Genomic DNA, 21065 nt, shown 5'->3' on the forward strand with positions numbered 1-21065 from the left:
CTACATGGTCCTTATAGCCAGAGCTCACACTTTGGGGCAGGTGGCTGTACACCTTGGTGACAGTACTGGAGGATTATAGGATGTGAAACTAAGCAAAGTGTGGTTACCTGCTAACATTATCATATGTCTTACATAAATATATTTCTCATTCCAGCATCCCCTTGGCTGGTGGACGCTTTGATCGTAAAATCTATGTAACGGGCATTAGGAGGAAAGGACAAAAAAAGTAGCTGCATCTGTTCATGTCCTTACAGGTAAGAGCTTTGTAGTTGTCTATTATGTTTGCGGTGAAAATGTTCTTCCATCTCTTAGGTTTTCCTCTGTATCTGTAATTTATTTTATCAACTAATTTAACTAAAGTGTAAATAAGTATTTTCAATCTTAAAATTCCAACTCCTTGTATTCAGACACGTTTTCATTTCTGAATGAAGGTTGTGGGCTTTGGGGAACAACTTCCACAACTGTAAGCATGTATGTAGTATAGTACAATGAGTTTCCTAAAGGAACCGGTCATCTGAATGGATGGAACAACTGGATTTTATGATGCATTAGCTTCTAAGCAAAAATGATGGATACAAGGAACTTTGCTATTGATGGAAGACATTACTTGGCATCTTGCAGGACTCCTAAGGAACAGTTACAATCTCCGGGGCATAAAACATCGGAACATTAGAAAGTTCCCGTAACATACTGAAGAGCGCAGCTCTAGGTCAGACCCACTGCTTGCATCAACCATCTTCAAGGTTTGTAGTGTGACCCCAGGATCAATTAAGAAATGTATTTACCTCAAATCACCTTAAAAAGTCTTCTAGATTTTGTGTCTGCTAAGAAACACACATTATAGAGCATTAATAGCAAATATTTGTCTTGCAGCATAAACATCAATTCCGCAGTACATCTGGCGAGAATAGCGCTCCCTGTCACCGGAGGAGCCACCATCAATGCTGATAGAAAGGTAAGTTCCTCTGGATGTGTCCCCTCTCTATATTTATCAAGCAGCCTGAATGATCAATATTTAATAGGGTTGTGTGCTTCTCCCCCCAGAACAAGTCAGCAGATATCAACAGAACATCAACACCAATAACAACCAAGGGCAGAATCCGCCATCTTACAAGAATTCCAATGGCGAGACTTAACATTTCTACAACATCTGTCACAGAAGAGACATCAATGTGGTCACCAGGGCATCAATATCACCCAGAAGACCAGGTTCAGAACAGGACAATATGTCATCTCTACTTGTGTCTGTGGAATCCAGATTTTCCACCCCTTACTGATACTACAGTATATACTGTGACATATGCCGTCGTTTTTGCTGGATCTAGTATTACCATCATCTTTACCATTATATATTTTGATCCACAAAAACCTTAAATAAATCATTAACATCAATCCATAAGTGTGACTGGTAATTGTTATGTGCGTGGCTGCAACATACTACAGTGTATACAATTCACCTAACCGACCCTTCACAGCGCTATTTGTGTGACATCGCGTTTAATCCAGTGGTAGGTGACAGGACATTGTATCATATGTACACAATACAGAGTGTATGGAACATGCCGCCATATGTACTGGATTATAAACTGTAGGACAAAGAGTGCTAGGAGATGTAAAACATTGATATATTTGATAGTTGCTTAACCACTTAAGGACGCAGCCTAGTTCGGGACTTAGGGCTCAGAGCCCATTTTTCAAATCTGACATATTTAACTTTATGTGGTAATAATGTTGAAATGCTTAAACCTATCCAAGCGATTCGGAGATTGTTTTCTCGTGAGACATTGGGCTTTATGTTAGCTGTAAAATTTTGTTGATATGTTCAGTGTTTATTAGTGAAAAATTGCAAAATTTAGAGAAAATTTAGAAAAAATTGAATTTTTCTAAAGTAAAAAATGCATCTGCTTGTAAAACAGATGGTTATACCAACCAAAATATTTACTAGTTCACATTTCCCATAATTCTACTTTAGATTGCCATCATTTTTTTAACATAAACAGCAATTTCTCATATTTTTAAGAAAATTTCAAAAGCCTTTTTTTAAGGTACCTGTTCAGTTCTGAAGTGGCTTTGAGGCACCTATGTATTAGAAACACCCACAAAACTTCCTGTTTTAAAAACTAGACCCCTCAAAGTATTCAAAACAGCATTTAGAAAGTTTTTTTTAACCCTTTAGGCATTTCACAGGAATTAAAGCAAAGTGGAGGTGAAATTTGCAAATTTCATTTTTCTTGCTGAATTTAATTCTATTCTATTTTTTTCTGTAACACAGAAGGTTTTACCAGAGAAACACTACTAAATATGTATTTTACAGATTCTGCCATTTTTAGAAATGTCCCACATGTGGCTCTAGTGTGCTCTTGGACTAAAACACAAGCCCCAGAAGCAAAGAAGCACCTAGTGCATTTTGGGGCCTCATTTTTATTAGAATATATTTTAGGCAGCATGCCAGGTTTGAAGAGGTGTTGAGGTGCCAAAAAAGTAGGAATCCCTCAAAAGTGACCCCATTTTGGAAACTGCACCCCTCAAGGAATTCTTTTATGGTTGTTGTTACCATTTTGACCCCACAGTTTTTTTACAGAGCGTCTTTGAATTGGGCTGTGTAATTAAAAAGATGAAATGTTTTCCAATAAGATGTCATTTTTGATCAAAATTTCTTATTTTCGCATGGAGCAAAATGCCCCATTTTGTTGCCCAATTTGTCCTGAGTGCGGTAATATCCCATTTGTGGTGATAAACTGCCGTTTGGGCCCATGGGAGGTCTCAGAAGGAAAGAAGCGCTATGTGTTCTTTGGAGTCCAGATTTTGCTGGATTGGTTTTCGGGTGCCATGTCGAATTTGCAGAGCCCCAGAGGTATCAAAGCAATGGAAACCCACCAGAAGTGACCCCATTTTGGAAACTAAACCCTTCAAGGAATTCATTTATGGGTGTTGTGACCATTTGGACCCCACAGTTTATTCTCAGAATTTATTTGAAATGGGCTGTGAATTACCCACCAGAAGTGACCCCATTTTGGAAACTAAACCCTTCAAGGAATTCATTTATGGGTGTTGTGACCATTTGGACCCCACAGTTTATTCTCAGAATTTATTTGAAATGGGCTGTGAATTAAAAAAAATGTGTGATAAACTGGGCCCATGGGAGGGCTAAGAAGGAAAGGACCACCATTTGGCCTACTGGGGATTTTCTGGTACTAAGTCATGTATGCAGAAGCCCCTGAGGTACCAGTAGAGTTGAAACCCCCGAGAAGTGACCCCGTTTTAAAAACTACACCCCTTAAGGCATTCATCTAGAGGTGTAGTGAGCATTTTGACCCCACAGGTATTGTTTAAAAGATAATGCGCAGCAGATAGTGCAGAGTGAGATTTGCAATTTTCGATACATATATGCCATTTCAGTGTCCGATATATTGTGCCCAGCATGCGCCACCGGAGACATACATCCCATAAACTGTAATGTGGGTTCTCACGGGTACAGCAATACCCTACATGTGGATGTTAACAGCTGCCTGGGCACACAGCAGGGCCCAGAGTGTAAAGATGAGGGGGATAAGCTGTGCGGAGTGCATCATGGTAAGTAAAACTGGGGTAGATTGAAAATCAAGGGATGTATGATACATTTTAAAACACTTTCATACAGAGCCCTGGTTCTTCGGGACACGTGTCATATTGATATATTGTGTCTTACCTTATCCCCCTCTTATAGCAGACTTTGCACTTCTTTTGACTTTTTCCCTTCTTGCCAGTTTGGGGAACTCCTCCTGGAAAGTATTGCCCTGGTACGATGCGTGTTGCCTTGCTTCCAGAAGTACTTGGTGCCCCCCCTTCATGGTCCCTAAAGATTAGGTTCTTGATAACCACCTCTTGAAATTCCAGGAAAGTTCCCGTCTGGCCTTTACATCGATGTAGTACGTACGCATTGTACAATGCAATCTGAATGACGTGCACGGCCAGCTTCTTATACCACACTGCATGGCGCTGTAGGGCTTCAGGACTTGATCTGACAAGTCCACCCCTCCCATGTACCTATTGTAGTCCAGGATGCAGTCTGGTTTGGGGTTCTCTGTACTGGTACCTCGTACAGGTACATGGGCACTGGTATGGCCATGTATTGTTGTCAATACAACAACATCTCTCTTGTCCTTGTACTTAACACACAATATGTTGCTGCTAGAATGTGCCCTGCTTCCACCCCTTCTTGTTTGCCCAAGCAGTGTCTTAGGGAGGTGTAATGTCAGGATAGGGAGACAGACAGGTGAGCCCTTATCTATCCGCCACTCAGACCCTGCCTACTTTCACAGCCCGTCCTAGGCGACGGCGTACAAATGGGCGACGGTCCATATGCTCAATATGTGCACGACAGACAAACAAGACAAGGGTACACAAAAGCAAAGGGAAGTGGGGCAGTTAACCACGGCAAAACCGTGAGCAACAGAGTAGTGGATGAGCCGAGTCAAACCAGGAGTGTACGTGGTAACAAATGCAGAGCAGGAGAATAGTCAGTCAAGCCAGGGTCAATATGAAGCAGAGGTCAATGGTAACAGCAGGAACAGCAGAGCCATTGTACGCCATTGAGATCAGGCCTTTGGTCGTGTAAGCCCATCCCACATACTCTAGGACCCCAAGAGCACAGACCGTCAGGTCCACCACATGCGCCTGCGCCTGTAGGGCATGATGGATCTGCAAATATTGGTAAAACATATTGTGCTCCAGTGGAAATAGGTCTTTCAACTGCTGAAATGATCTCAGCCCGTTATCATCATACAGGTGTTGTAATCGCCTAACCCCTGCCGATTCCCATTTTTGCATGCCCTCTAATTGGTATAATTCCCACAAGACCGGATTATGCCATAGGGGAGTATATTTGGTACACATTCCCACTCACAGGATCTTTTTGCACTGCCACCATATTTTATGTATCAGGAGCAACGTTGGTTTAGCACTCGCCAATCTCTTAAAGGTATGCACTTCCAGACCCTCTATTGGGTTGAGTCCTCCCCCCAAATATGACAATAAACGCGCACTGGAGCCCCAGGTCTCTGTGTCCTCCCACCCCTTAAATTGTTGGCTCTGGGCAGCCAGGTAATATATCCAGGCATTTGGCAGCGCTACCCCCCCCTTCGTCTTTAGGCAATTGCAATTTCTCCAATTTAATCCTTGGAACCCATTTTTTCCAGACCAGGTCCCGAAAGAGATTGTGCAATCGTCTGAACCAGTGCTTAGGTATCCATACTGGGGAGTTATGAAGAATATATAAAACTTGAGGCATAAGGATCATCTTGATTAGATTAGTCCTCCCCAGAGCAGAGAGTGGAAGCCTGTTCCAGGCATCCACCTTATGTTTCACCTTGAGCAGCAGTGGTGAAACATTCAAAGACATATAGTCTTGGACCCTAGCCGTCACCTTAACCCCTAGGTACGTAAATTCAGAGACTATCGGAATCCGGGGTCCCACTCCAGTATCTACCATATTCACCATGTCAAGTGGCATCAGAGCAGACTTGGTCCAGTTAATATTTAATCCCGAGAACTCCCCAAACCTTGTGATCGTATCCATTACTACCTTCAGTGTATTCTCAGTGTCCGTCATATATATTAAAATATTGTCTGCATATAGTGAAATTTTTTCCTCCATTTCCCCATATTGCAAGCCTCTTATACGCTCCTCCTGTCTTATGAGGCACGCCAGTGGCTCTACCGCCAAGGCAAATAGCAATGGTGACAGTGGGCACCCCTGGCGCGTACCCCGGGCCAGTGAAAATTTCTCGGACATTGCACCATTCACCCGTATGCGGGCTGTAGGGGCCACATACAACAACTGTACCCACTTCACGAAGTTAGGGCCGAATCCCATCTTTTCTATTACTCGCCATAGGTACCCCCATTCTACGCAGTCAAACGCTTTTGCGGCGTCTAACGTTAGCACTGCCCTTCCTCCTTGATCATCCGGTGTCGCCTGAAGTTTTAAAAACAGCCGCCTGAGGTTGACAGCCGTCGATTTGGAGGGCATGAACCCCGATTGGTCTTCATGCACAACATGCTGTACCACCCTGTTCAGCCGCAGCACCAATATCTTGCCAAAATCTTGACATCCGATGTCAACAAGGATATTGGTCTGTAGGACTCCGGTAATTGACTGTCTTTCCCCTCTTTTGGGAGAACCACTATCGTAGCCTCATATAGGGAGTCTGGTATTTTACCTCTGTCAAAACTATCCTGCAAAGTACTCAAGTATTCTGGCGCTAGTTCCGTCCCATATTCCTTATAGATTTCCCCCGGTAACCCATCTGGACCCGGAGCATTCTCATTTGCCATATCCCTTATCGCCTGTTCCAACTCCTCCAGTGAAATAGGTGCTTCCAAGCTTTCACAGTCCTCCCGGCCCAAGGTAGGCAAATTAATGTTTCCCAGGTACTCGTCCAATTGCTGTGTGTCGTAATGCACTTTGGATGTATATAGGTCAGTATAAAACCGCTGAAATATTTGCAAGATTTGCCCCGTGTGTGTCTCCACCCTCCCCCCCTCCCCCCTAAGGCCATGAATGAAATTATTACTCCCATGCGGCTTTGCCATCCTAGCGAGTATTCTCCCCGCCGTTTCCCCTTCTTCATAATATTTCTGTTTAAGGAATAATCGTTTATTATCCACCATTGTTAGTTGGTGATTTTTTAACAACGTCTGTGCCTCCACCCAATGTCTAAGTGTCTCCTCGGACCCCTCTTCTACATGTCTCCCTTCTGTTTCTGTCACCCGAACCTCTAAACTTTCTCCCAATTGCCTAGATTTAGTTTTAATTCGTTTAATATGTTGAATGAATACTCCCCTCAACCATGCTTTCATGGCATCCCATAACACCCCTCGCAGCACTGACTCAGTATTAAAATTTAAATATTCTTTAGCCAGGTTCCGTATTTCCCCGCCATCCATCAATCTTAGCCAAAACGCATTCAGCTTCCAATTCCCGGGGTTCCTGGTATGCCTTACACCCACTTCCATCGTCACCGCCATCGGAGAGTGGTCTGACAACGCCCTCTGTAGGTATTCAATTTGCGCTATGTACTGCACTGCTGAAGCTGAGCATGCTACCAAGTCTATTCGCGAAAGTGACTGAAATGTGGATGATGCACACGAGTACTGCCTCACCCCTGGAAGTTTATCTCTCCAAATATCCCGCAGACCCAATTCCTCCATTAATCTTCCAAAGGCAGTCAGTTCTCCTCTTTGCCCCCCTCCTCCCCTATGAAACCTATCCAACCCTTCAGACATCACTGCATTAAAATCCCCCATCACGATTAGCGGTACCTCAGGCCACCTGGAGAGTTTCTCCGTAACTCGTTTCAGTACAGTGCTAGAATAAGGCGGAGGGATATACAGCACTACTAGAATACAGTTTTTGTTCTATTTTTAAGAGGCGTGGTGACTAAAAAGCAGCAATTCTTCTATTGTTTTTTATTCTATTTTTTTTACAGCGTTCACCGTGCGCTATAAACGACATATTCACTTTATTCAGCATGGCGATACGATTACGGCGATACCAAATGTTTATAGTTTTTTTTAATGTCTTATGGTGTTTGCACAATAAAATAATTTTTATTAAAAATCATTTACTTTTTGTGTTGCCTTATTCTAGGAGCCATACAGTTTTTGTCTTTTTTTCCATCAGGAAAGCCGTGTGAGGACTTGTTTTTGCGTAACGAACGGTAGTTTAGATCAGTACCATTTTTAGGTACATGCGACTTTTTGATCTCTTTTTATTCCATTTTTTGAGAAGTGAAGTGACCAAAAAACTGTGATTCTGGTATGGTTTATTATTATTTTCTTTTACGGCGTTCACTGCGCTGGATAAATAACTAAATACTTTTGTAGTTCAGGCCGTTACGGATGCGGCGATATCAATTATGTATAGTTTATTTGTTTATTTATTTATTTTTATTAATAATAAAAGACTGATAAGGGAAAAAGGGGGATTTTTACTTTTGTTACTTTTAAAACTTTTATTTTCTTATTTTTACACAACTTTTTTTTAACTTTTTTTAACTTTATTACATTGTCCCACTAGTGTACTTGAGGGCAGGAGGCCCTGATCCCTATTCTAATGCACTGCACTATATGCGTAGTTCAGTGTATTACAGCTGTCAGCTACTCACTGACAGCAAGGCTTCCATAAATGGCATAGCTGGATGCCATTGTTAGGCGTCCGGTTGCTATAGCCACCATCGCCGGCCGCTATCGTGTAGCGGGCCGATGATGGCAGCTTAACCATTAGGAAGCCGCTATCGCTATTGAAAGCGGCTTTCAAGGGGTTAATCAGCGGGGACACAGCGATCAGTCTCCGCAGAAGGAGCTGCGGCAACTGCTGTACGAGAAAGCATCTGTTACAGCTCCTGTATGTGTCGGGAAGACGGCCGAAATGGCCGTTCCTCCCGCGACATACTATTCCAGCGCTGAGCGCGAACGATGCACTTAGCACGAAGGAATAGTACGTCGCTGAGCGCGAAGGGGTTAAGCATCAGTTTCCTAAAATGTAATATTAGACTCCCTTTACAAGCGGAGACAATACGATTAAGCAAATATTCTCTTTACGTTTCCCAGTATATAATATGGTACAATAAATGGTGCCGTGAAAAAGTACAACTTGTCCTTCAAAAAACAATCCCTCATACGTTTTTTTTGGACCAAAAAATAAAAACTTATGGCTTCTGGAAATTGGGGAGGAAAGAGCGAAAATGAAAAACCAAAAATAACTGTAAAAGTCAGGGGTTAAATATGAGGTTATAGGTAACATAAGTAATAATTCATGGCGTGATATATTTAGTAAAGTCCAGTTCATCTCATTCCACTATTGGACAGGAATAGTTGGTACACTGAAACTTGTAGAATTTCTAATTCTCTTGATGTAGGGATATGAATCTTGGACAATATGGGTGTAAGTATTAAAGGGGTTCTCTGCAAATAAACCTTGATCACTGTAAAATAAAAAATGTTATACAACTTTATAATATCCTTTGTGCTAAAACTTCTGTTTTAACTTTTGCTGTAATGGGATGAAAACACGGAGTGAAAACCCAAAGAAGCCAAATACTTCTCATGGATAGTAATATGCTACAATTGTATCCAGCCTAAGCAATCATCTGTAAACTAAACAGCATGGACTCTAAGGCCTCATGCACACGACTGTAATGGCTTTTATTCTACTCAAATACGCATCCCTATTCATCCAAAGTCATCTGTGACTCATTCGCATATAGGCACGCTGTCCGCAAATACGTACCGTCATGCATCCTTAGTACATCCGCATTTACGGATCCGCAAAAAAAAGAAATGGGAGTCTACAAATGATGTCACCACTATGTCGCAACCCCTTGAAAAGGTCACATGATCGCTCTGGCACCATTTTCTCTGGCATTTGTGCTTTGTGAGAGCTCTGTTGGAATCCTCGGCTGATATAACTTTGGTTTCTGGCATTTCTTTCGTTGCAAGGATGCACTACCCACGTGTGGTTCATGCTCTCATGCTCTTCTGGACTGACTCGTCTCTCGGCGATTCGGACAGTAAGCTATGCTGGAAGAAGAACCGAAGAGGAGGAGGAGGTACTGGGTTCACCCCATTGTCTCCCAACAGCCCAGAAAGGTGCATTTCCATACCCCGTATGCAGACCTGCGGCAGCACCCGGACAAGTTTCACAACTTCTGCTACATGTCGATTTCCAGCTTTGACCGACAGTGCATTTCGGAGGAACGGCTCATCGTTTCTCTCAGGTAAGAACACCAAATGTCCCTTTTGTCCATTGCTGCCATGTCACCTTGCTACAGGTAGTATAACCGTAGTTGTCCCCTGTGCCCATTGCCGCCATGTCTCCCTGCTACAAGTAGTATATAATTGTAGTTGTCCCCTGTGCACATTGCCGCCATGTAATAATGCTACAAGTAGTATATAACCGTAGTTGCCCCTGTGCCCATTGCCGCCATGTCACTCTGCTACTAGTACTATATAACCCTGGTTGTAGCCTTTGCCCATTGCCACCATGTCACCCTGGTACTGCTAGCACTAATTATTATAAATATTTTTTTCACAGATTCCTGGCAACAGGGAGCTCATTTGCATCACTGCATTTTGAATTTCCACTGGGGTGTTCCACCATTTCACAGATCATCTGTCTGACCTGCAAAGTCATCTGGCAGCGACTGAGAGCGACGATGATGCCACAGCCCAAGGCACAAGACTGGTTTCGGATTGCCGAGGGCTTTTACCAACAATCACAGTTTGCCAACTGTGTTGGCGCACTGGATGGTAAACACATTAGTGTGAAGAAGCCACCTCACTCATGGTACCTAGATTTCAATTACAAGCAGTATTTATTGGTGATGCTGTTCGCCTTGGCTGACAGCAACTACCAGTTTGTAATTGTAGATATAGGGGCCTATGGGAGCTCTTCAGATGCTGGCATCTTCAGGGCTTCCAGAATGGGTGAACGGCTTCAGTCCAAACAGCTCTCCGTTCCAGAACCGAGGCAACTGCCTGGATCTACTGGACCTCCTGCCCCATTTCTCATCGTGGCAGATGAAGGATTTGGACCATATATTCTACGTACAGCACACATGGAGCTGAGCCTGCACCATAACCAATGGGCTGAAACTCTCCTGTAGCGTCAGGGACCAGACTGAGGTCTGATCTCCGGCGATTAACTCCCTAAATGGTGCGGTCAATTGCAACTGCAGCATTTGGTTGGTTTGTACGCTATCTGGATCCCTGTGACGCAATTGCGGGTGTGGCGATGTTTGCTATGGCAACTGTAGGCCTAACAATAGCCTACTGCTTGCCAAGTACAGAAGCCTATTAGGACCTGCTTAGATGCGGGACCTAATAAGCTTGCTGTCAGTTTATGACTGACAGGTCTAATACACTGCACTATGTATGTAGTGCAGTGTATTCGAATAGCGATCAGGTCTTCAGGCTTTCAAGTCCCCTAGTAGAAAAAAATATTTGAAAAAAAATAGTTTAAAGTTACATAAACTAAAAAAACGCCTTTTTTTCCCATAATAAAAGTTTTATTATAGGAAAAAATTGAAAACATTAAAAAAGTACACGTATTTGGTATCGCCGCTTCCTTAACGTCCCCAACTATAAAACTGTAACATAAATTTTCCTGCATGGTGAACGCCGTAAGTTTTTTTTATAGAAAACTATGCCAGAATCACAGATCACCTCGCCACCCAATTCACTGATTGTGACTAAAGAGTAAAATGTATATACTTTATTAATATCTCGCTAAAATCAGGGGTAGAATCACCACCGTGACAAAAGCCCAATGTGCTCAAAAATTTTTTTGAAAATGATTTTATATTTTATTCACTGATTCTATTGTAAACCCTGCAAAATGAATATTTTCGTATGATATATGGTGTTAGAACGTTTAAACATTGGTGTAACAGTGAATCACTCCCAGACATGTACTGGAGTAACCAGGAAAAGGATTCCTGAGAACCACAGTGTCAGGGTAAAGATATCGATAACACTGCCACCTACGCTAAATTCCCCTTCTCATATTGAACCTACATGTTTCTATCTCAACATTTCATCAGGGGTTTTGTTCATTATAGAGCTAGCTACTACGCCAGCAACATTAAATTGTGCAAACATTTCATTCCATATGCACAAACACAAAGCGTACTCACATTGATATTAGCGCCACTCTTCTCTCTGGACTCGGAGTATATATAACTTATACTCCGCCCCCTATGCTGAGGCCAAGCCCCCATATCGACCAATCATCGTCACATGCGCAAGCAGTGACTTGCGGATATTTAATGCCGGGCGCGTCATGTGACATGCCCACCATACACATCCACCATACACGCATGCACAGAGTAGGGGAGCAGGGCGTATCTGGCTGCAGCCTCAAGCCTTTCCTATCTAGAAGGAGGAGTAACCTATTCCTATGGGAACAAAGGACGCTGCCCAGCTCCAGACAGCGTCCTGGCACACCACTATAATCCATGCATAAGTAATCCGGCACTATAGGAAGTGAATTAAGAAAGGTATTAAATTGACCACCAGTAGATTAATCACAAGTTGATTAACCACTAGTATTGGGGAACCTAGAAGATAGACATAGATAAAGCCCCAAAACCAATACAGAAGGATAGGCAAATATATAAATGACTGGACTCATATAGATATGAGTTTAGATAAAGCATGTATAATTTATCTGCTCGTTTAGCCCATCTGGTTGTATACATGCTAACCTATAGATCCACTGGGCTTCTTTTCGCAGGATCAAGTTGTCCCAATCCCCACCTCGTTTAGGTGGACACACCAATTCTATTGCCTGAAAATGAAGACATTCAGCGTTTCCTTGATTTTTCTCATGTACATGTTTGGATACGGGGGTATCACTTGTATTTTTCACGTGCCCTACATGTTCTCTAATACGCCAATGAAATTGCCGAATGGTCTTACCTACATAATTCAGTGGGCATGGACACGTGATCAAATACACAACCCCCGCTGTTCTACAATTAACAAAGTCCCGAATGTCGTATTCAATTAAGGTGGCAACACTTTGGAATTTCTTACAAGTCTGAATAAAGTTACAGGCTGTGCAACCCCCACATCTATATGTGCCCAGAACCTTCCGGTCCAACCATGTTCCATCACCAGAGTGTCCTCCCACCAGCCGAGGTACAGATTAGCATAAGTAGGTGCTGCTGGACTCCCCATCGCCGTACCCCGCAGCTGATGGAAAATGCGATCTTCGAAGACAAACATGTTCCTTTCCAACACCAAGTGCAGTAGTTGAAGGACAAAGTCATTGTGAGCCACATATTGAGTGCCTCTTTACATAAGAAAATAGCCCACTGCTTGGCAGCCCAGCCCATGTGGTATCGAGGAATATAATGCCTCTACATCCAAGCTTGCCAGCATAGTTCCTCTTTCCAAAGTAATACCATCAATTTGTTTAAGTATGTCCATCATATCACGTACATAAGATGTCAGACTAAGAACAAAAGGACGCAGGACAACATCAATAATGTGCTGATATCCTGGGTTAGATTATTAATGCCTAACACAATAGGCCTACCACGTAACGGGGGATAACCCTTGTGGATTTTTGATAGACTATAGAAACATGCCATAGTTGGAAATAAGTTCACTGGGATTTATCAGTGCATTACTTTTTGAGTTGAGTAGTATGTCCTCACACATCTTTTTTGTAATCCTCCCTAATCATAATCACGATATTCCCACCCTTATCGGATGCTTTTAAAATTATATTTTGCTTCTTCTCTAACGCAGTTAAAGCCTCACGTCGCAACCCAAATTTTTTTTATAAAAAGTGATCAAAAAGTTACATGTAGCCCAATAAAAACGACAGCTTGTCCCGCAAGTAACAAGCCCTTGCACAGCTTTGTCGATGAAAAAATAAAAAAGTTATGGCTCTTAGAATATGGCAGCCTAAAAAAGATACGATTTATGTGGTAACGCTGTAAAACATTAAAACCGATATACATGGTAGCGCCGTAATCCTATCAACCCGCAGAATAAAGTTAATATGTCATTTATAGCGCATGTTGAACGCCATAAAAACAAATAAAAAACATTGCCAGAATTTCCATTTTTTTGGTTACCTTGCTAGCAAAAAATTTAATAAAAACTGATCAGAAAAATCGCATGTACCCCAAAATGGTACAAGTGAAATCCACAAATTGACCCACAATAAATTAGCCCTCACACAGCCCGGTGGAGAAAAAATAAACAAGTTCTGGCTCTCAGAATATGAAGACACAAAAAGTGCAAAGTATATTCCAAAAGCGGATAAGATCGTGCACCATTTATCAGTGCGACACTGGCCAAACATCTATGAATTATTTATTTACCGCATTATTATACCCTCTTATTAAATACTGATGTACACCGCACAGCTCACATATGCCCCCACATTATAAAATGAAATGTCAGAAAAAACCCAAACAGGGGGGCGGAGCTAGCTGTGCTTTGTGATGGTCGCTTGATCCCGGAGCTCCTCACAGAGACACTGACTTCTACAGCTGGAGGGCGATTAAACTGCACAAAATGGTCCGTACGAATAGAGACAAGTCGTGTGAACCCCGGGGGATACCGAAAGTCGGAAAATCTCAATCGGAGATGGAGAGATTTCTCCAAAAGAAACATGCTTCCCCGGCGGGTAAAAGCAAGATGGCGCCGGCACCGCCGAACCCGCCAGAAGAGAGCAGGGGAGAGGACTCTGATGAAGACAGCTCAGGTACGCAATCTGATGCCGCATGCGGGGTAGACCCTCTCCCTATCACTAGAACCTTTTTGAAAAAAGCCCTGGCCAGTGCAATGTCTCCGGTCCTGAAAGAATTATCCTCTATTAAGATGGACATTCAACACGTGGGGCAGAGGGTAGCGATATTGGAGGACACTCACTCGGCCATTATACAGCAGGCAGATGCCTTACAGACCGTAGTGGCCTCGCAGTTCACGCACATGAACCAGGCATACTTGCAGTTAGAGGATCAGGAAAACCGCAGCAGGCGGAAGAATACCAGGCTGCGCGGCATTCCGGAGTCTATCACTGCGGAGGATATTTTACCCACAGTGAGAAACATATTTACGTTGTTATTGGGACAAGACAAGGCAGCGCAAGTTATAATTGAGCGTGCTCTCAGAGCACTGAGACCTAAACCGGCAAAGGAAGAACCACCTAGAGATGTTATATGTGGGCTGCTTAATTTTCTGGATACGGCGGCCATTTTAACGGCTGCGAGAGGGTCTTCGGACCTGAAATTTGCGGACCACAAGATCATGGTCTTTCAGGATTTGGCGGCTAGTACCTTGGCCAAGCGACGAATGTTGAAACCCCTGTCCGAAGCCCTGAGATTGCAGAAGATTCCCATTCATTTGGCTGTTCCTATTTGGATTTGCAATTTTAAAAGAGGGAAGGCAAATTACTATCCGCACTCCGGAGGATCTTGATAAGGCCTGGTCCAAATTGGATATGGAGAAAATTGTTGTACCAGATTGGATGCCGATACAAAGGGACACTCTCTCGCTAAAGGTACCCGACCCACATGGGTGGCAAAAACCCCAGAAATTCAAAGCCCCGCGCAGCAGGAAGAGAACGGACCCTCAGTCTGGGGATTGAATTGCATACCCGGAGCTCCTTGAAATGGGACTACCTCATTGATATTATTTTCAGCGTTGGTGATGTACGATTGATGCACTGAAAATGCAGTTTAAATTCCTGTGGTGGGATTCCTCCCACATGGTAATGGGAGAAGCTTCAAGACTCGGACGGGTTTGTTGTTATGTGCTCATCACCGGGGACGTTATCTGTTGCAATATAGTATTGTGGTAGGTGCCTTCTGGGTCCCTTTTCTCTGCTCTCATGCCTCCATATATTGCTTTACCGCTATATTGCTATATTGTTATGTTTTCATTTAATTTCTGTATTCACTTATACATAGAAGTCAGTGTTCTCCATACCTATCTCAAAAGGCTGGGTACCTTCTCCCCCCCCCCCCACTATGTCACTCGTGGGCTGTCATGTAATGGCTTGAACAGCGGCCTCTATGGGATAAGAGGCACATTATTTATACCACATTTTACAGGATATGGTGCAGCCTCACTTTCTTCTCTCAAGTTCTCTATGTATATAGTTGATTGTATGTTTTATTTGTGTCCGGTACTACTCTCTTCACCACGATCAGTAGCTGACAAGGTCAGACGGGTAATATGTCACCACTTACTTACTTGACGCTTAATGTAAATGGGTTTAGCACACCCCAAAAAAGGTCCCAGGTCTGCTCTATGCTGAGACAGGATACACCAGGGGTATTAATGCTTCAGGAGACACACTTTAGACACAACCATGTACCCACTTTGCCTAGGTCCACATACAGTCAATGGTTCCACAGCACTCACACATCTGCCTCGAGGGGGGTCTCCATAGGTATTCATAAAGACCTACCTTTTCAGGTAGAGTCCTCGAAAATTGATCTACAGGGCAGATATGTCTTCCTGAAAGGGTCCCTATGCAATACAAAAATGACCATTGCCAGTTTGTATGCTCCTAACGACAAACAAATAGCCTGGCTGCTAAAGGTTCTACGTTTATTTAAGAGGTTTGGAGAAGGGTTGTTGGTGGTTGGAGGGGATCTGAACTTAGTGTTAGATTCGGATTTCGACTCTACCTTGGCCACACGAAGACACTCTCCTCAAGCTATGCATAAACTCCGTTTCATGCTACATAGTTGTCAGTTGATGGATGCTTGGCGGGTGACCCATCCCCAAGATAGGGACTACACTTTTTATTCACACCGGCATAAAGTGTACCGTAGATTGGACTACATTTTCATGTCCTCTTCGTGCCTTCTGAATTTACAGTCGACCTCCATTGGGCATATAACTGTGTCAGATCACGCCCCAGTTACTGCAGTGGTTCATGTACAGGAACTGCCCTGTAAATCATGGTCGTGGCGGTTTAATGACACTGTCCTTTCAGACGAGGCTAATATGTTAACTCTAAATAAGAAAGTGGAGGAGTATTTCTGTTTAAATATAACACCTGATATATCGATGCCCATGGTATGGGAAGCTCACAAGGCATATATTCAGGGGGAATTTATTGCACTATGTTCACATTTAAAGAGAGATAGGACTAAGAAAATGAATTCTCTATTGGCCCAGATCTCGACACTGGAACGAATCCATAAACGGGCTGTCACGGCCTCGGTCCGCACAGAGCTAGACTCTCTTAGGCAACAACTGAAAGATCTACTAAATATTCAGCCAGTTAAATCCTTCCAACGACTTAAATGAAAAATGTATATGCATGGGGATAGAGGTTCAAAGATGATGTCTAAAATGCTTAAATCGCAAACGGAGAAATCCTTTGTGTCTTCAGTAAGAACGGCTTCAGGTCAGAAGGTTACTACCACTCCCCAGGTGGCAGAGGCCTTTAGGCAATTTTACGCTAATCTCTACAACTTAGATTCCTCTGAGTTGCGGGATCCCCTCCTGCAGCGTTGGGTAATAAGATTGGGGCAGTACAAAATTTCCTGAATAGTCTTGTTTTCCCCAAATTGTCAGATGATGAGAATGCATCCCTTTTGGCTCCCTTCACTTTGGACGAATTAAAATCTAGTCTGGCTTCTATTCCTTCTGGGAAGTGTCCTGGGCCGGACGGCCTACCCATAACATATTATAAAAAGTTTAGTACAATCCTCCTCCCTCATTTCCTGGAAGTCTGTAATTTGCTTCTAACGGGTTCTTCCCTTCCGAAGCAGGCATTAGAAGCTTATATCACTTTGATACCCAAAGAAGGGAAGAGCCCGGAAGAATGTGCAAGTTATAGACCTATTTCGCTGCTGAATACCGATGTGAAGTGGTGGGTGAAGCTACTGGCCAGCAGAATAGCTACGTTTTTGCCAAACTTGATAGCGGAGGAACAAGTGGGGTTTGTTCCGAGGAGGGAGGGCAAATATAACATTGCTAGAGTGATAAACGCGATACAATATGCTAAGAGAAGGGGCATTCCTCTTGTCCTTTTGGGAACTGATGCCGAAAAGGCATTTGACAGGGTCAGCTGGGATTATATCAGGGAGGTCCTGGGAAAATTTAACTTTCCACAACCATTTATTCAGGCCATCTTCTCGTTATATGCCCAACCGTCAGCCAGAATCAGAGTAAATGGATTGTTGTCTGACCCCTTCTCTATAAAAAACGGCACTCGTCAGGGCTGCCCGCTCTCCCCAGCTCTTTTCATACTGACGATGGAACCTCTATTGTTGACTATCAGACAAAATGATGAAGTCAGAGGATAAAAAGTAGGAGATGTAGAACATAAAATTGTGGCTTTTGCTGATGACCTCCTTTTGCTAATTTCTAACCCACTATCAGCAATGCCCCATATAGTTGCTCTATTTGGCAAATTTGGTTTTATATCAAATTTTAAAATTAACCTTAGTAAATCAGAAGCGCTTAACATTAATGTCTCGTCGCAGACTATCTCACAACTGCAAAGTTGCACTCCATTCAAGTGGCCTCCCAAAGCCATAAAATTTTTGGGGATTATGATCCCAGCTGACCTTGGGGAATTGTTCTCCATTAATTACAAACCCCTCTTTATCAAAATTGGTTCACAAATAGGGTTCCTTAAGTTGCCATTCCTCTCGTGGTTTGGTAGGAAAAACTTATTGACTACGTATATACTTCCACAGATCATGTACCTGCTGACTGCCTTGCCCATTGGGGTCCCGAGAAGCTAATTTCGGAACTTTAAATGCTTGTTTACATCCTTCTTATGGCATCCTAAACGCCCCAGACTAGCCTATAGCCTTCTCTCACAGAAAAGAGAACAGGGAGGTATTTCGCTTCCTGACTTGGAACTGTATTTCTATGCTAATCATCTCTCACGATGGACGCAGTTAGCGGATGGGAGTAATAACATGTTGTCTGTAGTTATGGAAAGAACACTTATGGGGTCAGACACGTTTCAATTGCTCTGGGTGCGAGATGATCTGATATCTAAAAGGGGGGATTTGAGTCCTATCAGTAAGGGGATGGTTCGTGTATGTCATACTGCAGGAGCTCTGAACATGACGGGGAAACTCCTCTCCTCACTGGCGCCACTGAGTGTTCTACCGTCCTTCCTGGGTAGAAAGTCTGATAGAACGGCAGACTTTTGGAGGAGGCTGAACAACGTCAAGATATCGGTTCTCTTGGACCCATTTGGTCCTCCAAGCCTTGCACAGCTATTTGAGGAACAGGGGTTGAGGCGTCCGAATGCATTACAAGTTGCGGATTATGTAGCTACAAAAGATATGTTCAAGGCTGTCTCCAGGACGTCTCAGGCTGATCCGACATGGTTAGAAAATTACATCCTATTACCAACTACCCCTGCAAAGATTCTGTCCAAATTATATAGAGGTCTTCTAATGGGTAAGTCTGAACAGAAACCCCATTATTTGGGGGCTTGGGAGAGGGAATTGGGGAAATCCTTTTCCAAACTTGAATTGGAATATGTATTGAAACATGCTCACGGTTTCTCCAGATGTGTGCGTATACAGGAGAATTCTTACAAACGTGTCACGAGATGGTATCGGACGCCTGAATCCCTTGCCTCTATAGGTCTAGTGAATGTCAATACCTGTTGGAGATGTCATGAGGGGCCAGGTTCTTACCTACATATATGGTGGAGCTGTCCTAGAATAATTAGTTTCTGGAAGGGGATTGAGAGTGCTATCAACACTATCTGCTCTACGCAGATTAAGTTAACGGCAGAGTTAGTGTTCTTATGGCTGCCTCAGCCTGGCTTTACACCCTCCATATACAACTTGCCGACACAGATGATCTCGGCAGCTAAATTGCTCATTCCCACATTTTGGAGACAGACTAACCCACCTACAGAAGAACTATGGTCGGATAAAATGCAACATATCTTCCGCATGGAGGAGTTGGCAGCTTGGGTAACTAAAACCAGGGACCGTTTTCTAAAAGTGTGGAGCCCATGGCTGTCCCAGTGCATAGGCAAGACGGGTTCTACGTAATGTTTAGACAACTCTTCACATTTCTTTACATCTAATGTCCATCCCTTCCGTAAGTCATTTTCCGGGCCGATATGCTGAATCTTGGGGTAGCATGAAGCATGAAGTGAGTTTTCCTTTATACAGAATTGATTAAAGGTGCTGTAGTACTGGAATTGTTATTTAATTGTTATTCATTTGTTATTCATTGTTTAATGAATTGTATGTGCTGTCTCTCACATTTATTAGATTATTAATATTCGTAAAGTGCAAGATTTAGTAGATTTCATGAGGGTAGTCTTGTTTGTCAGGATTCTATTGCCTTCGCGTCACCGACTGGTGATTTATTATTCTTTTGTCTTTACCCATATGCTAAACAATGTAAAGTTTGCAATCTTTGTTTATCTGCTTCTGGTCATGCACAATAATAATTGTTTGTTATGTATTATTAACTGTTTAATAAAAAGAGATTTTTCAAAAAAGAAAAACTCCAAACAGAACAACTACCAAGCAAAATCTGCACTCCAAATGCCAAATGGTGCTCCCTCCCTTCTGAACCCACCAGTGTGCCCAAACATCAGTTTACGTCCACATATATTAAATCGCCATACCCGGGAGAACCCGATTAATAGTTTATGAAGTATTTGACTTCAGTGGCTCAAACTGGGCACAACATATTGTGCACTTAAATGGAATCAGTGGCCATTTTCACTTTGCACTATCTGCTACGCATTAATGCCTACTTGATAAATGCCAAGAGGGGAGTAGTTTCCAAAACTGGGTCACTTCTTGGGGGTTTGTTTTACTATTTGACCTCGGATCCCTGAAATTGTGGAACATTGCTGTGAAAATAACCAATAAAGAACTCCAATATGCATGGTGCTCTTTCAATTCTGAGCCCTGTCATACTTCTAGGCAAATGATAAATGCCTTCAGCGGAGTGGTTTCCAAAATTGGCTCACTTCTCGGGGCTTTTATCACTGTACTCTGGTACCTCAGGGGCTTTGAAAATATTGTATGGCGCTCGAAAGCTATCCAGTAAAATGTGAGCTCCAAATGCCAAATAGCACTCCTTCCTTTCTGAGCCCTGCCATGTGCCCTACTGCCATACTCGGGAGATATTGCGTAACATACCTCGGGGTGTTTTTCTCCTATTACCCCTTGTGAAAAGGAAAAATTAAGAGCTAAATCTAGATATTTTTGGAAAAAATAAAAATTTAAATTTTCACTGCCTAATTCTAATCAACCTAGGAAAAACCTGTGGGTTCAAAATGCTAACTACACCCCTAGATGAATGCCCTGAGGAGTGTAGTTTCAAAAATTGAGTGACTTCTCGGTGTTTTCTACTGTACTTGTACCTCAATGGTTCTGCAAATATGACATGTCGCCTAAAAAACAATCCTGCAAAATCTGCAGGCAAAATAGTGCTCCTGCCCTTCTGAACCCTACCGTGTGTCCAAACAGCAGTTTAAAACCACATATGGGGTATTTCCGTACTAGGGAGAGATTTCTTTACAAATGTGTGGGAGGTTTTTC

At 42.9% G+C, this 21065-nt stretch overlaps 1 long non-coding RNA gene across 1 annotated transcript; it reads left to right on the forward strand.

The window, feature by feature from the left end:
• The first annotated feature begins 195 nt into the window (after positions 1-195).
• Positions 196-1326, forward strand: LOC142741287 (uncharacterized). The gene is made up of 3 exons (XR_012881059.1): positions 196-254; positions 874-955; positions 1045-1326. It is a non-coding gene; the product is annotated as an uncharacterized LOC142741287 (long non-coding RNA).
• The last annotated feature ends 19739 nt before the right edge of the window (positions 1327-21065 follow it).

Source organism: Rhinoderma darwinii, chromosome 2 (assembly GCF_050947455.1).
Source record: "Rhinoderma darwinii isolate aRhiDar2 chromosome 2, aRhiDar2.hap1, whole genome shotgun sequence".
Classification (NCBI taxonomy): domain Eukaryota; kingdom Metazoa; phylum Chordata; class Amphibia; order Anura; family Rhinodermatidae; genus Rhinoderma; species Rhinoderma darwinii.